Source organism: Pseudophryne corroboree, unplaced genomic scaffold (genome assembly GCF_028390025.1).
Source record: "Pseudophryne corroboree isolate aPseCor3 unplaced genomic scaffold, aPseCor3.hap2 scaffold_121, whole genome shotgun sequence".
Classification (NCBI taxonomy): Eukaryota; Metazoa; Chordata; class Amphibia; order Anura; family Myobatrachidae; genus Pseudophryne; species Pseudophryne corroboree.
In genome coordinates, this window is record NW_026967835.1 from 177,311 (window position 1) to 194,635 (window position 17,325).

Below are 17,325 nucleotides of genomic sequence, written 5' to 3' on the forward strand. Positions count from 1 at the left end.
CTTGCACTTACATGTGCAGCAGAGTACTGCATTGGAAACATGCTGGGCCCATAACCCAGAGGTAGGCAGATTGAAACTATCCTCTGCTATATGCATTTTTTATTGTTAATTAAAGTAATCCAAAACTGGGATTGATATTTTTGCTCTTTTATTTTTACTTAAAGTACAATAACTTTTACCATTTTAATTTGTTTTAATAGTATATTGACAGTATTGTTTTCTTTCAAAAATCCACTTAATTTTCTTTACCCTATTATAATAATGGTAATTGACAAAAACAAACTACATTGTCACCAGAAGAGCAATACAAAATGTACAAGTGATATATTAAAATCATCTTTCCAGCTTGAATTTCAATGATGCATTGGGGCAACGATTTTGTGAGAAACACCTTCACCCTTAAATAAAGATTTTCTTAATTCCTTACCTGTGTGCTAATTAGATATCACCTTGTTTTCACATTAAACAGACTTCCACATGCGAAAGCAGCAAGGATGCAGTGGCGTTAATGTTTCCTGGTGTCAACCTGTATTATTTCAGTAGACATTGAAATGAGGATGCATCTTGCTGCCTTTCCAATGAAGCAAGTTTAATTTAGTAATAGGTGAAAAACCATCCCTACAAAGATGTTAATCAGAGACTTGGCTTTGTGGACACTTTTCAGAGAACAAATTTGTTAGCATAAAAATAAAGCCAGAAAATGAAGAGCTGTTTAATCACTCAATTGGATTTTTTTGCCAGCATATTTCTTTTTCTCTGCAACTCACTGCTAAATTGTGCTTCCTAGCTGTTTTTATAAAATCACTAAATCAAATCTAACTCTGATTACATCAGAGAAGGCCAGGTACCCTACACCATAACAGGGGGTTTGAAATTTTGACTTGTCTACTTAAAGATCACCAAAATCTGATAACAAGGTCAATTAAGTCCCTGGGTGGGATTGAACCACCAACCTTTTGGTTAATAGCCTCACACACTAACTGATTGCACCACAGCGACACTTTGCAAAAGTACTTACTGACAAAGACTAATACGCATTCATCTAGAACGATTCCTAGAAACATTTTAAAAAGTCAATAATGTGGAGAGTTTTTGTAAGATGTTTCTTCCATCAACCAATGAAGAAACACATTGGTACTTTCCCATGATGAGTGAGTGCTTCAGGATCTCTTGCACTTACATGTGCAGCAGAGTACTGTAATGGAAGCATACTGGGTCCATAACCCAGAGGTAGGCAGATTGAAACTATCCTCTGTTATATGCATTTTTTTTGTTAATTAAAGTAATCCAAAACTGGGATTGAAATTTTTGCTCTTTTATTTTTACTTAAAGTACAATAACTTTTACCATTTTAATTTGTTTTAATAGTATATTGACAGTATTGTTTTCTTTCAAAAATCCAATTAATTTTCTTTACCCGATCATTAAAATGGTAATTGACAAAAGCAAACTACATTGTCACCAGAAGAGCAATACAAAATGTACAAGTGATATATTAAAATCATCTTTCCAGCTTGAATTTCAATGATGCATTGGGGCAACGATTTTGTGAGAAAAATCTTCACCCTTAAATAAAGATTTTCTTAATTCCTTACCTGTGTGCTAATTAGATATCACCTTGTTTTCACATTAAACAGACTTCCACATGAGAAAGCAGCAAGGATGCAGTGGCGTTAATGTTTCCTGGTGTCAACCTGTATTATTTCAGTAGATATTGAAATGAGGATGCATCTTGCTGCCTTTCCAATGAAGCAAGTTTAATTTAGTAATAGGTGAAAAACCATCCCTACAAAGATGTTAATCAGATACTTGGCTTTGTGGACACTTTTCAGAGAACAAATTAGTTAGCATAAAAATAAAGCCAGAAAATGAAGAGCTGTTTAATCACTCAATTGGATTTTTCTGCCAGCATATTTCTTTTTCTCTGCAACCCACTGCTAAATTGTGCTTCCTAGCTGTTTTTATAAAATCACTGAATCAAATCTAACTCTGATTACATCAGAGAAGGCCAGGTACCCTACACCATAACAGGGGTTTTCGAAATTTTGACTTGTCTACTTAAAGATCAACAAAATCTGATAACAAGGTCAATTATGTCCCTGGGTGGGGTTGAACCACCAACCTTTTGGTTAATAGCCATACACACTAACTGATTGAGCCACAGCGACACTTTGCAAAAGTACTTACTGACAAAGGCTAATAAGCATTCATCTAGAACGTTTCCTATAAAAACTTTAAATAGTCAATAATCTGGAGAGTTTTTGTAAGATGTTTCTTCCATCAACCAATGAAGAAACACATTGGTACTTTCCCATGATGAGTGAGTGCTTCAGGATCTCTTGCACTTACATGTGCAGCAGAGTACTGTAATGGAAGCATGCTGGGTCCATAACCCAGAGGTAGGCAGATTGAAACTATCCTCTGCTATATGCATTTTTTTTGTTAATTAAAGTAATCCAAAACTGGGATTGATATTTGTGCTCTTTTATTTTTACTTAAAGTACAATAACTTTTACCATTTTAATTTGTTTTAATAGTATATTGACAGTATTGTTTTCTTTCAAAAATCCAATTAATTTTCTTTACCCGATTATTAAAATGGTAATTGACAAAAACAAACTACATTGTCACCAGAAGAGCAATACAAAATGTACAAGTGATATATTAAAATCATCTTTCCAGCTTGAATTTCAATGATGCATTGGGGCAACGATTTTGTGAGAAACATCTTCACCCTTAAATAAAGATTTTCTTAATTCCTTACCTGTGTGCTAATTAGATATCACCTTGTTTTCACATTAAACAGACTTCCACATGAGAAAACAGCAAAGATGCAGTGGCGTTAATGTTTCCTGGTGTCAACCTGTATTATTTCAGTAGATATTGAAATGAGGATGCATCTTGCTGCCTTTCCAATGAAGCAAGTTTAATTTAGTAATAGGTGAAAAACCATCCCTACAAAGATGTTAATCAGACACTTGGCTTTGTGGACACTTTTCAGAGAACAAATTAGTTAGCATAAAAATAAAGCCAGATAATGAAGAGCAGTTTAATCACTCAATTGGATTTTTCTGCCAGCATATTTCTTTTTCTCTGCAACCCACTGCTAAATTGTGCTTCCTAGCTGTTTTTTTATAAAATCACTTAATCAAATCTAACTCTGATTACATCAGAGAAGGCCAGGTACCCTACACCATAAGAGGGGGTTTGAAATTTTGACTAGTCTACTTAAAGATCACCAAAATCTGATAACAAGGTCAATTACATCCCTGGGGGGGATTGAACCACCAACCCTTTGATTAATAACCAAACACACTAACCGATTGCGCCACAGAGACACTTTGCAAACTTACATACTGACAAAGGCTAATAAGCATTCATCTAGAACGTTTCCTAGAAAAACTTTAAAAAGTCAATAATCTGGAGAGTTTTTGTAAGATGTTTCTTCCATCAACCAACGAAGAAACACATTGGTACTTTCCCATGATGAGTGAGTGCTTCAGGATCTCTTGCACTTACATGTGCAGCAGAATACTGCATTGGAAACATGCTGGGCCCATAACCCAGAGGTAGGCAGATTGAAACTATCCTCTGCTATATGCATTTTTTATTGTTAATTAAAGTAATCCAAAACTGGGATTGATATTTTTGCTCTTTTATTTTTACTTTAAAGTACAATAACTTTTACCATTTTAATTTGTTTTAATAGTATATTGACAGTATTGTTTTCTTTCAAAAATCCACTTAATTTTCTTTACCCTATTTTTATAATGGTAATTGACAAAAACAAACTACATTGTCACCAGAAGAGCAATACAAAATGTACAAGTGATATATTAAAATCATCTTTCCAGCTTGAATTTCAATGATGCATTGGGGCAACGATTTTGTGAGAAACATCTTCACCCTTAAATAAAGATTTTCTTAATTCCTTACCTGTGTGCTAATTAGATATCACCTTGTTTTCACATTAAACAGACTTCCACATGCGAAAGCAGCAAGGATGCAGTGGCGTTAATGTTTCCTGGTGTCAACCTGTATTATTTCAGTAGACATTGAAATGAGGATGCATCTTGCTGCCTTTCCAATGAAGCAAGTTTAATTTAGTAATAGGTGAAAAACCATCCCTACAAAGGTGTTAATCAGAGACTTGGCTTTGTGGACACTTTTCAGAGAACAAATTTGTTAGCATAAAAATAAAGCCAGAAAATGAAGAGCTGTTTAATCACTCAATTGGATTTTTTTGCCAGCATATTTCTTTTTCTCTGCAACTCACTGCTAAATTGTGCTTCCTAGCTGTTTTTATAAAATCACTGAATCAAATCTAACTCTGATTACATCAGAGAAGGCCAGGTACCCTACACCATAACAGGGGGTTTGAAATTTTGACTTGTCTACTTAAAGATCACCAAAATCTGATAACAAGGTCAATTACGTCCCTGGGTGGGATTGAACCACCAACCTTTTGGTTAATAACCATACACACAGACTGATTGCGCCACAGCGACACTTTGCAAAAGTACATACTGACAAATGCTAATAAGCATTCATCTAGAACGTTTCCTAGAAACATTTTAAAAAGTCAATAATGTGGAGAGTTTTTGTAAGATGTTTCTTCCATCAACCAATGAAGAAACACATTGGAACTTTCCCATGATAAGTGAGTGCTTCAGGACCTCTTGCACTTACATGTGCAGCAGAGTACTGTAATGGAAGCATGCTGGGTCCATAACCCAGAGGTAGGCAGATTGAAACTATCCTCTGCTATATGCATTTTTTTTTGTTAATTAAAGTAATCCAAAACTGGGATTGATATTTTTGCTCTTTTATTTTTACTTAAAGTACAATAACTTTTACCATTTTAATTTGTTTTAATAGTATATTGACAGTATTGTTTTCTTTCAAAAATCCAATTAATTTTCTTTACCCGATTATTAAAATGGTAATTGACAAAAACAAACTACATTGTCACCAGAAGAGCAATACAAAATGTACAAGTGATATATTAAAATCATCTTTCCAGCTTGAATTTCAATGATGCATTGGGGCAACGATTTTGTGAGAAACATCTTCACCCTTTAATAAAGATTTTCTTAATTCCTTACCTGTGTGCTAATTAGATATCACCTTGTTTTCACATTAAACAGACTTCCACATGAGAAAGCAGCAAGGATGCAGTGGCGTTAATGTTTCCTGGTGTCAACCTGTATTATTTCAGTAGATATTGAAATGAGGATGCATCTTGCTGCCTTTCCAATGAAGCAAGTTTAATTTAGTAATAGGTGAAAAACCATCCAAGAGCTGTTTAATCACTCAATTGGATTTTTTTGCCAGCATATTTCTTTTTCTCTGCAACCCACTGCTAAATTGTGCTTCCTAGCTGTTTTTATAAAATCACTGAATCAAATCTAACTCTGATTACATCAGAGAAGTCTAAATACCTAACACCATAACAGGGGGTTTGAAATTTTGACTTGTCTACTTAAAGATCACCAAAATCTGATAACAAAGTCAATTACATCCCTGGGTGGGATTGAACCACCAACCTTTTGGTTAATAGCCATACACACTAACTGATTGCGCCACAGCGACACTTTGCAAAATTACATACTGACAAAGGCTAATAAACAATCATCTAGAACGTTTCCTAGAAAAACTTTAAAAAGTCAATAATCTGGAGTGTTTTTGTAAGATGTTTCTGCCATCAACCAATGAAGAAACACATTGGTACTTTCCCATGATGAGTGAGTGCTTCAGGATCTCTTGCACTTACATGTGCAGCAGAGTACTGCAATGGAAGCATGCTGGGCCCATAACCCAGAGGTAGAAAGATTGAAACTATCCTCTGCTATATGCATTTTTTTTGTTAATTAAAGTAATCCAAAACTGGGATTGATATTTTTGCTCTTTTATTTTTACTTAAAGTACAATAACTTTTACCATTTTAATTTGTTTTAATAGTATATTGACAGTATTGTTTTCTTTCAAAAATTCACTTAATTTTCTTTTCTGTGTGCTAATTAGATATCACCTTGTTTTCACATTAAATAGACTTCCACATGAGAAAGCAGCAAGGATGCAGTGGCGTTAATGTTTCCTGGTGGTAGTGGGGTACTGTGTTTGTGCTTTCCTCTGGTCAGCTCTGGTAAAAGTCAGATTTCTTTGTCTCAGATCTTCCTCTAGCCTTGTTCTTCTTTCGAGAGTTCCCTTGTGCTGCCTCAGTTGGATCTCCTTCACTTGACAGGGGGGTACCCGAGCAGCGACCCTCCCCAGCACTAGCCCAACTCCTACTTACCTGCCAGGTGAGATACTATGATCAGGAAGGTGCTTCTCCCAGGGAAAGGCTCACCCATTGCACTCTGGGTGTGCTGCTCCTGCGATTTCCCCAAATGTGGGAAACTTGACTGCATAATTTGTGTTTCCCCTGGTCGGCTCTCGTATAATTCAGATCTCTTTGTCTCAGGTCTCTCTCCAGCCTAGTTTGCTGTCTGTTTCCACTTCTCTTTTCTTAAACCGCTCCCTTCTATTCCCTTGTGCACCTTAATTAAATCTAACTCTGATTACGTCAGAGAAGGCCAGGTACCCTACACCATAAGAGGGGGTTTGAAATTTTGACTTGTCTACTTAAAGATCACCAAAATCTGATCACAAGGTCAATTACATCACTGGGTGGGAACCTTTTGGTTAATAGCCCATGTAAGTGCAAGAGATCCTGAAGCACTCACTCATCATGGGAATGTACCAATGTGTTTCTTACAAAAATTCTCCAGATTATTGACTTTTTAAAGTTTTTCTAGGAAACGTTCTAGATGAATGCTTATTAGCCTTTGTCAGTATGTACTTTTGCAAAGTGTCGCTGTGGCGCAATCAGTTAGTGTGTATGGCTATTAACCTAAAGGTTGGTGATTCAATCCCACCCAGGGACGTAATAGACCTTGTTATCAGATTTTGGTGATCTTTAAGTAGACAAGTCAAAATTTCAAACCCCCTCTTATGGTGTAGGGTACCCGGCCTTCTCTGATGTAATCAGAATTAGATTTGATTAAGTGATTTTATAAAAAACAGCTAGGAAGCACAATTTAGCAGTGGGTTGCAGAGAAAAAAAATTATGCTGGCAGAAAAGTCCAATTGAGTGATTAAACAGCTCTTCATTTTCTGATTTTATGTTTATGCTAACAAATTTGCTCTCTGAAAAGTGTCCACAAAGCCAAGTCTCTGATTAACACCTTTGTAGGAATGGTTTTTCACCTATTACTGAATTAAACTTGCTTCATTGGAAAGGCAGCAAGATGCATCCTCATTTCAATGTCTACTGAAATAATACAGGTTGACACCAGGAAACATAAACGTCACTGCATCCTTGCTGCTTCCTCATGGGGAAGTCTGTTTAATGTGAAAACAAGGTGATATCTAATCAGCACACAGGTAAGGAATTAAGAAAATCTTTCTTTATGGGTGAAGATGTTTCTCACAAAATTGTTGCACCAAGGCATCATTGAAATTCAAGCTGGAAAGATGATTTTAATATATCACTTGTACATTTTGTACTGCTCTTCTGGTGACAATGTAGATTGTTTTTGTCAATTACCATTTTAATAATCGGGTAAAGAAAATTAATTGGATTTTTGAAAGAAAACAATACTGTCAATATACTATTAAAACAAATTAAAACAGCAAAAGTTATTGTACTTTAAGTAAAAATAAAAGAGCCAAAATATCAATCCCAGTTTTGGATTACTTTAATTAACAAAAAAAATGCATATAGCAGAGGACAGTTGCAATCTGCCTACCTCTGGGTTATAGGCCCAGCATGCTTCCATTGTAGTCCTTTGCTGCACATGTAAGTGCAAGAGATCCTGAAGCACTCACTCATCATGGGAAAGTACCAATGTGTTTCTTCATTGGTTGATGGAAGGAACATCTTACAAAAACTCTCCAGATTATTGACTTTTTAAAGTTTTTCTAGGAAACGTTCTAGATGAATGCTTATTAACCTTTGTCAGTATGTACTTTTGCAAAGTGTCTCTGAGGCGCAAACAGTTAGCGTGTTCAGTTGTTAACCAAAAGGTTGGTGGTTCAATCCCACCTAGGGACGTAATTGACCTCGTTATCAGATTTTGGTGATCTTTAAGTAGACAAGTAAAAATTTCAAACCACCTCTTATGGTGTAGGGTACCTGGCCTTCTCTGATGTAATCAGAGTTAGATTTGATTAAGTGATTTTATAAAAAAAACAGCCACGAAGCACAATTTAGCAGTGGGTTGCAGAGAAAAAGAAATATGCTGGCAGAAAAATCCAATTGAGTGATTAAACAGCTCTTCATTTTCTGGCTTTATTTTTATGCTAACAAATTTGTGCTCTGAAAAGTGTCCACAAAGCCAAGTATCTGATTAACACCTTTGTAGGGATGGTTTTTCACCTATTATTAAATTAAACTTGCTTCATTGGAAAGGCAGCAAGTGATGTCATCCAAGCAGTGGGTCAAAGTTGGCTTCAAACCTCGTCTGCTTATGAAAAGAGAAAAGGGGTATGCAGGGCATGGCGGCCTTTTGCGGTGCTTGGATGACCCCTAGTTCGCATTAAATAATGCAGTCGAGTTTCCCACATTTGGGGAAATCACAGGGGTCAGCATACCCAGAATGCAATGAATGAACCGCACCCTGGGAGAACAGTCTTCATGACCATGGTATCTCCTATGCAAAATAAGTATGATTTGGGATAGGGCTGGGGAGGGCCGCTGCTCAGGCACATCTCTGTCAAGTAAAGGAGATTCAACTGAGGCAGCACAAGGGAACTCTCATCTGGGGACAACAACTGCAGGGAGAACACATATTTTCAGATGAACATGGGAGGGCAGAAGGCTGCCTAATACTGAAGCACCCCCAAACAACAAACCAAATGCAACAACTAGTGCAAGCATTCCTGGGGGAAGGCCTGCAGCAGATGGATTTGCATATGGCGATGTCATCCAAGCAGTGGGTCAAAGTTGGCTTCAACCCTCGTCTGCATATGAAAAGAGAAAAGGGGCGTGCAGGGCATGGCGGCCTTTTGCGGCACTTGGATGACCCCTAGTTTGCATTAAACACCTCCACCCTCCGTCGGTGTGGGGCTCATGTTGGCTATGCCCCAGCCCCTGAAGCATTCAAGCTGATTTCTTGCAGCAGCTGGGCACTGTAACAGCTCCAGAGCTGCTCTGTAAGGCAAGTAAAAGGGTGTGGGCCCTGCAGCACTACCTGTAGTTCGCATTGTGCGAGACCCCTAGTTCGCATTAAACACCCCCACCCTCCTTCGGTGTGGGGCTCATGTTGGCCATGCCCCAGCCCCTGAAGCATTCACGCTGATTTCTTGCAGCAGCTGGGCACTGTAACAGCTCAAGAGCTGCTCTGTAAGGCAAGTAAAAGGGTGTGGGCCCTGCAGCACTACCTGTAGTTTGCATTGTGCATTGGAAGGCACAAAGTAAGCAGACGGGAGGAGAAGTCAGGATAGTGCACAAGGGTATAGACGGGAGGGGCTCAAGAAAAAAGAAGTGGAAACAGACAGCAAACTAGGCTTCCAATGCACAATGCAAACTACAGGTAGTGCTGCAGGGCCCACACCCTTTTACTTGCCTTACAGAGCAGCTCTGGAGCTGTTTAATCACTCAATTGGATTTTTCTGCCAGCATAATTTTTCTCTTACGTCCTAGAGGATGCTGGGGACTCCGTAAGGACCATGGGGGATAGACGGGCTCCGCAGGAGACATGGGCACTTAAAGAAAGACTTTAGATCTGGGTGTGCACTGGCTCCTCCCTCTATGCCCCTCCTCCAGACCTCAGTTTACTACTGTGCCCAGAGGAGACTGGGTGCTTTTCAGGGAGCTCTCCTGAGTTTCCTGACAGAAAGTATATTTGTTAGATTTTTTTATTTTCAGGGAGCCTGCTGGCAACAGACTCCCTGCATCGAGGGGCGGAGGGGAGAGATGCACACCTACTTCTGTGAGTTGATAGGCTCTGCTTCTTAGGCTACTGTACAGCATTAGCTCCAGAGGGATCGGTACGCAGGTCTCACCCTCGCCGTCCGTCCCAGAGCCGCGCCGCCGTCCCCCTCGCAGAGCCGGAAGATAGAAGCCGGGTGAGTATGAGAAGAAAAGAAGACTTCAGAGGCGGCGGAAGACTTCATGATCTTCACTGAGGTAACGCACAGCAGTAAAGCTGTGCTCCATTGCTCCCATACACCTCACACACGGCAGTCAGTGTAAGGGTGAAGGGCTCAGGGGGGACGCCCTGGGCAGCAATATAGACCTCTCTTTGGCAAAATAAATATATATGCAGCTAGGCACTGTATATATATATATAAGAGCCCCCGCCATTTTTTTACTATATTTGAGCGGGACAGAAGCCCGTCGCTGAGGGGGTGGGGCTTCTCCCTCAGCACTCACCAGCACCATTTTCTCCACAGCACCGCTGAGGGGAAGCTCCACGGACTCTCCCCTGCTTATACCACGGTAGAAAGAGGGTCTTAAAGAAGAGGGGGGCACATAATTAGGCGCATATATATATGGAAATACAGCGCTACTGGGTAAACATAAAATTATTGTGTTTTTTTCCTGGGTCATATAGCGCTGGGGTGTGTGCTGGCATACTCTCTCTCTCTGTCTCTCCAAAGGGCCTTGTTGGGGAACTGTCCTCAGATAAGAGGATTCCCTGAGTGTATGGTGTGTCGGTACACGTGTGTCGACATGTCTGAGGTAGAAGGCTCTCCTAGAGAGGAGCAGGAGCAAATTAATGTGGTGTCTCCATCGACAACGCCGACACCTGACTGAATGGATATGTGAAATGTTTTAAGTGCTAATGTAAACTTATTACACAAGAGATTAGACAAAGCTGAAGCTAGGGAACAGTCAGGGAGTCAACCCATGCCTGTCCCTATGTCGCAGGGACCTTCGGGGTCTCAAAAGCGCCCACTATCCCAAATAGTTGACACAGATACCGACACGGATTCTGACTCCAGTGTCGACTACGATGATGCAAAGTTACAGCCAAAATTGGCTAAATGTATTCGATATATGATTATTGCAATAAAAGATGTTTTGCACATCACAGAGTCCCCTGTCCCTGACACGAGGGTACACATCTATAAGGGAAAGAAACCTGAGATAACCTTTCCCCCCTCACATGAGTTGAACGAATTATGTGAAAAAGCTTGGGAATCTCCAGACAAAAAGCTGCAGATTCCCAAAAGGATTCTTATGGCGTATCCTTTCCCGCCAATGGACAGGATACGGTGGGAATCCTCCCCTAGGGTGGATAAAGCATTGACACGCTTATCCAAAAAGGTAGCGCTGCCATCCCAGGATACGGCTACCATCAGGGACCATGCTGACCGCAAGCAGGAGGTTACCCTAAAGTCCATTTACACACATTCTGGTACCTTACTCAGACCGGCAATTGCGTCGGCCGGGGTTGTAGCACGGTGGCAGCATGGACAGATACCTTATCAGCAGAGATTGAGACCCTAGATAAGGATGCTATGTTATTGACCATAGGGCATATAAAAGATGCTGTCCTATATATAAGAGATGCTCAAAGTGACATTAGTCTACTGGGTTCTAGAATAAACGCTATGTCAATTTCTGCTAGACGAGTCCTATGGACCCGGCAATGGACAGGTGATGCCGACTCAAAAAGGTATATGGAGGTTTTACCTTACAGGGGTGAGGAATTGTTTGGGGAAGGTCTCTCGGACCTAGTCTCCACAGCTACAGCTGGTAAATCAAATTTTTTGCCTTATATTCCCTCACAGCCTAAGAAAGCACCACATTATCAAATGCAGTCCTTTCGATCACAGAGAAACAAGAAAGTACGAGGTGTGTCCTTTCTTGCCAGAGGTAAGGGCAGAGGGAAGAAGCTGCACAACACAGCTAGTTCCCAGGAACAGAAGTCCTCCCCGGCCTCTACAAAATCCACCGCATGACGCTGGGGCTCCGCTAAAGGAGTCCGCCCAGTTGGGGGCACGTCTTCGAGTTTTCAGCCACATCTGGGTTCATTCGCAGGTGGATCCCTAGGCAATAGAAATTGTTTCTCAGGGTTACAAGCTGAAATTCGAAGAGGTGCCTCCTCGCCGGTTTTTCAAATCGGCCCTACCATCTTCTCCCCAGGAAAGGGAGATAGTGTTAAATGCAATTCACAAATTGTATCTTCAACAGGTGGTGGTCAAGGTTCCCCTGCTTCAACAAGGAAATGGAAATTATTCGACCCTGTTTGTAGTCCCAAAACCGGACGGTTTGGTCAGACCCATATTAAATTTAAAATCCCTGAACCTATACTTGAAAAGGTTCAAGTTCAAGATGGAATCGCTAAGAGCGGTCATCGCCAGCCTAGAAGGGGGGGATTTTATGATATCTCTGGACATAAAGGATGCATACCTTCATGTACTCATTTATCCACCTCATCAGGCGTACCTAAGATTTGCGGTACAGTATTGTCATTACCAATTTCAGACGTTGCCGTTTGGTCTCTCCAGAATTTTCTCCGAGAATTTTCACCAAGGTAATGACGGAAATTATGGTGCTCCTGCGAAAGCAAGGTGTCACAATTATCCCGTACTTGAACGATCTCCTCATAAAAGCGAGATCAAGAGAGCAGTTGCTGAACAGCGTATAACTTTCACTGAAGGTGTTACAGCAACACGGCTGGATTCTCAATATCCCGAAGTCGCAGTTGGTTCCTACGACTCGTCTGACTTTGCTTTGGCATTATTCTGGATACGGACCAGAAAAGGGTTTATCTTCCGATAGAAAAGGCCCAGGAACTCATGACTCTGGTCAGGAACCTATTGAAACCAAAACAGGTGTCAGTGCATCACTGCACTCGAGTCCTGGGAATGATGGTGGCATCATACGAGGCCATTCCCTTCGGCAGGTTCCATGCGAGGATCTTGCAATGGGACCTACTGGACAAGTGGTCCGGGTCACATCTACAGATTCATCAGTTGATCACCCTGTCCCCCAGGGCCAGGGTATCTCTCCTGTGGTGGCTGCAGAGTGCTCACCTTCTAGAGGGCCGCAGGTTCGGCATTCAGGACTGGATCCTGGTGACCACGAACGCGAGCCTCCGAGGTTGGGGAGCAGCCACACAGGGAAGAAATTTCCAAGGTCTTTGGTCAAGTCAGGAGACTTGTCTTCACATCAACATCCTGGAGCTAAGGGCCATATACAACGCCCTATGTCAAGCGGAGACCTTACTTCGCGACCAACCAGTTCTGATCCAGTCAGACAACGTCACCGCACTAGTTCATGTAAACCGCCAAGGCGGCACAAGGAGCAGAGTGGCGATGGCGGAAGCCACCAGAATTCTTCGCTGGGCAGAGAATCATGTAAGCTGTCAAAGTCAGAAAAATATCACGATGCACACTGCCATATTTGCACCTCATATGTGTCCCTGCTGCGCATGCGTGCGCTCTCCCGTGCGTGCGCATACTCGCTGTTGCGGGCACCCGCAGGCGCACGGTATGCGCATTTACGGTAGAGATTGTGTGCGTCTAGCGGGCGACTCTTTCGTTACATATTTTCACCATATAATGCATTTTGTAGATTATGGTCCCTTTGATAGAGTCTGAAAGTTTAGTTAATGTAGTATGTTCCTGGACAGAGAGATCCCTCATTGTTTGATACGAAGGGTCAGACAGGAGTAATACAGTGGTGTTTAGTATCCATCGGAAGAGTATTTAATTAGCAATATTCCGGTGTTGGTTTGAAGCGGATCAATCGCTCGTGCGAATAGTTATGGACATAAGAAGTTTATGAACATTTACTGTATTTGCACTTACTTATCCATGCGGCGGGAAACCCAGTTTCCCTCCCACCTGAGCTGTTGGAAATAGTCACAGCCCACCTGTATGAATCAACCTATGACCTTTTGTTATAATGCGAAGACGAATTCCTGTGTCCAATGAACAATGAGATTGTAGGGACCATTGAATTGTATTGTGTGTGGGGCATAAATAGACAGGCCGATCACATCCAGCACTCACTCTTCATCGGTTATCATTGCTGAAAATCGGGAGCTGGATGTCCAGAGGCGCATGCGATCGTTTCCTTTGTGCGTAAGTTTTCTCCGTAATCATATTGTCTTTTCTTGTTATTATGGGCCATATCTTTCTCTCTCTCTCTTCTCTTTCTCTCATTTTCTCTTAAACGTACTTGTATTGTATTTACTGTGTAGTTACCTGGTTAGTTAGTCTATGTTATATTGTAGTGTATGACTTGTATTGTATTAATTCTTTTGCAAGTATAACATTCATAATATATATATTAGGCGTTGGACCCTAAGCACGGTATTTGTGTATTTCTTATAGTGTTAAGTATTCTCAGAGCGTCGGTGACGCTCGAACAGCTTTTGAGTTAATAAGGTTATACAGTGTTGCATTTACACCCTATCTCTACACTAAGGTTTTACAGCAAATTACATTGTTTGTGGTTTAGACATAAAGGTTTAACATTGTGAGCGTCGGCGCCGCTCGTGATCTCCTCGTGGTCTCGAGCGTCCGCTACGCTGATAGCGTAGCATTACGGTAGTCGCTCACCTATAAGTGTGCCCGATACCAACAGCGTATTCTCGTGAGCGTCTGTATCGCTTGAGCAGCCCGCTCCCGATACAGCGTCCGTTACGCTATAGCGAACCATTACGTTAGTCAGCAGCCAATAGCGTGCCTGCCTGTGATCTCTTGGCCGTGAGCGAACGTGACGCTTGAGCGTCTCGACCACGGCTAAGCGATTGTTACGCAACGAGCGTACCCTTACGGTACTCCATACGCAAATAGCGTACAGTGTTCTTAGACCTCACAAAGGGTTTTAAATAAGATAAATATTTAGCTTTATCAATTGGCGGCTCGTCCTGTCCTTCACATATCTCTGCTAGGTAATTTCAGCAGACATTATCCATCAGCAAAGGGCGGGAGATCATATTCTTCGCAGTGCTGACGGGATAAGCGTCTGTTTCGCTTAGTAAAGGGTGCTGAAGGAATCCGGGAACCGGAGGTAAGAACAACACACTAGTGTCTTTTAAAACTGTTTATTTCTATCTTGCGTACGCACACACGCATATCTGCATTTCTTTTTCATTCGTGTATTTTCATATATCACTCTCCTGTTTGCCATTTTATAATTGATAAAACGTGCTAAGAGAGATTTGTCGCTATTTCATAGTTAAAGTGTAAAAGTAATGCGTTAAGGGATAAAGTGTAAAGCACACACGCAGCTCTACCTAAAGGTAAAAGGAGAGATTGGTGTGTTGCACGGTAGACGACTGAGGATCATCTACATTGATAAAACGTGTTAGTTGTGTTACGGTGGACATTGGTTTTGTATACACGTGTCTCTAACAAAAGGCTGAGACTCGCGTACGCAAAGGCCGACGCACGCAGCGTAAATTATGCAACGGAGCGTCTGGGTACGCCCACGTAACTCAAATCACACGATAGTGTTGATTTTTAAATAGCACAATAAGCGATAAATAGCGCAATAAGCGATAAATATCGCAACAGGCGATAAATAGCGCAACAAGCGATAAATAGCGCAACAGGCGATAAATAGCGCAAATCTATTTTAAATCCGAAATTTAAATTAACAGATCCTTCTCCAAATTTACAACACATCTGGTCTAAAGAAAAATTTCTGCGCAGAAATAGAAATAGAAACAAAAGTGTGTATGTGGTGAGTGAGAGTTTGTTTTTACAATTTTGGGGATTGAACCACAGAAATCATCGAGTTCTCGTGAAGTACATACGTGTAAGTGACATACGTGGTGGCTAGGGAGGCATCTCTGGTTAAACATAAAATTTGAGCATTAGAGTGTAGCAGACCAGGAGGTCATACTGTAACAGACCAGGAGGTCAGACCAGGAGGTCGCATAACAGACCAGGAGGTCCAAGTACAGCAGACAAGGAAGTCCGCTATAGAGACAAGGCACAACACCAAGAAGGGTTGGTGCGACACCCATATAGGCCATAAAAAGCTCAGGCTGAAGGAATTCGCAGCTGCTGAATGTCGATTCCACTGGTCGCTCCGTACATAAGATTAGTTGCTTATGTGCTGAACGATTGTACCGCACGTAATTGTGTGCATTAAGTTAGTCTGACCAGTACCATTTGTGTACAAACCCGGTCATAAAACTATTTGTACATTCTGACGTTATTTGTGTAATTTTTTATTTTCTGAAGGGAAGTTCGCTGGTCACTCAGGAATTGTCCAACAACCAATAGTTACTGGAAAGAGTAAGTGTTCTTCGGATATCTCTCGCATGTTCCAGTAAATAGAGGTTCATAGGGGCCCTGGGTCGAGTACGCCAGCGCTATATCAGTGTGTGGGCGTATTGGTCGGCGTGGGCGAGTGAGGTGCTCGGTAAACTTCACCGTCAACCTATCTTTTAATATTTTGGTTTTTTGTAAGGGTTCGCTGAAGACCCTGAGATAAAGGTCAGAGGTAGAGCAAGCAACACCTGCAAATTATGGGGGCCAGTTGTTCAGGAAGGGGGCGATCAACCTCGGTTCGGGTTGATTCAGTAAACCGACCAGTCGGGTCGGCAAGGTATGTAATGTGTGAAAAATATGGTTTACATACAGAAATTTTATGTGATGAATGGGAGAGAATGACAGTACATGACGGGGGGAAATTCCCAAGAGTAGGTAGCTTCAGCCCAGAAGTGTTAATGAATTTAAGGAGGAGGATATGTCTCATTAAATCAACAAAGAGACGAATCCAACATTATGATTATTTGCAGCTATGGCAACAGGAGGGTGAAATACAGAGAGGATTGGCTCTGGCGGCGGGATCTGGCCCTATCAGGAAACTGATAGCCACGGCCCCGCCGCCACCATACATATCAGGAGAGAAATTGGTTGCGGAGAATGACGCATCAGGGGGTAACAAACAGGCACTTAGCAACTGTATAAATGTTAAGGATAATGTTAATAAGTTAACCAATGCAAGCATTAACCCGTGCAAGTTGTACCATGTTTTGAACTTTCCCCAGGAGTGTGATCAAGAGGACGAATCGGCAACAATATCGGCGCTCTCTCTAGCAGCCACTATATCAGAAACGACAGTAGGCACGGCCCAACCCATAAGATTAGTAACAAAGCCCCCTAGCGGAGGGACAGGTGAGGTCGTATCAACGGGTAAGTACGGCACCTTACACTATGCTGAAACCATTTCACCACAGGCTGTAGAATCTACACAGAATGATGTTAGTAGACTTAATCCTGTTAGGGTAATAGCTGTTCCAAATGGGAAAACTGACACATCAGGAGTCACTCCTATCAGGAACATTGCCATGTATATCCCATTTT

General features: G+C 41.4%; 1 non-coding gene and 1 pseudogene across 1 annotated transcript; one reads left to right on the plus strand and one right to left on the minus strand.

Annotated features, from left to right (window-relative positions):
• The first annotated feature begins 6,287 nt into the window (after positions 1-6,287).
• Positions 6,288-6,450, plus strand: LOC134992434 (U1 spliceosomal RNA). Its single transcript, XR_010196606.1, has one exon. It is a non-coding gene; the product is annotated as a U1 spliceosomal RNA (small nuclear RNA).
• Positions 6,451-8,531: 2,081 nt separating this feature from the next.
• Positions 8,532-8,710, minus strand: LOC134991939 (U1 spliceosomal RNA; annotated as a pseudogene).
• Positions 8,711-17,325: the final 8,615 nt, after the last annotated feature.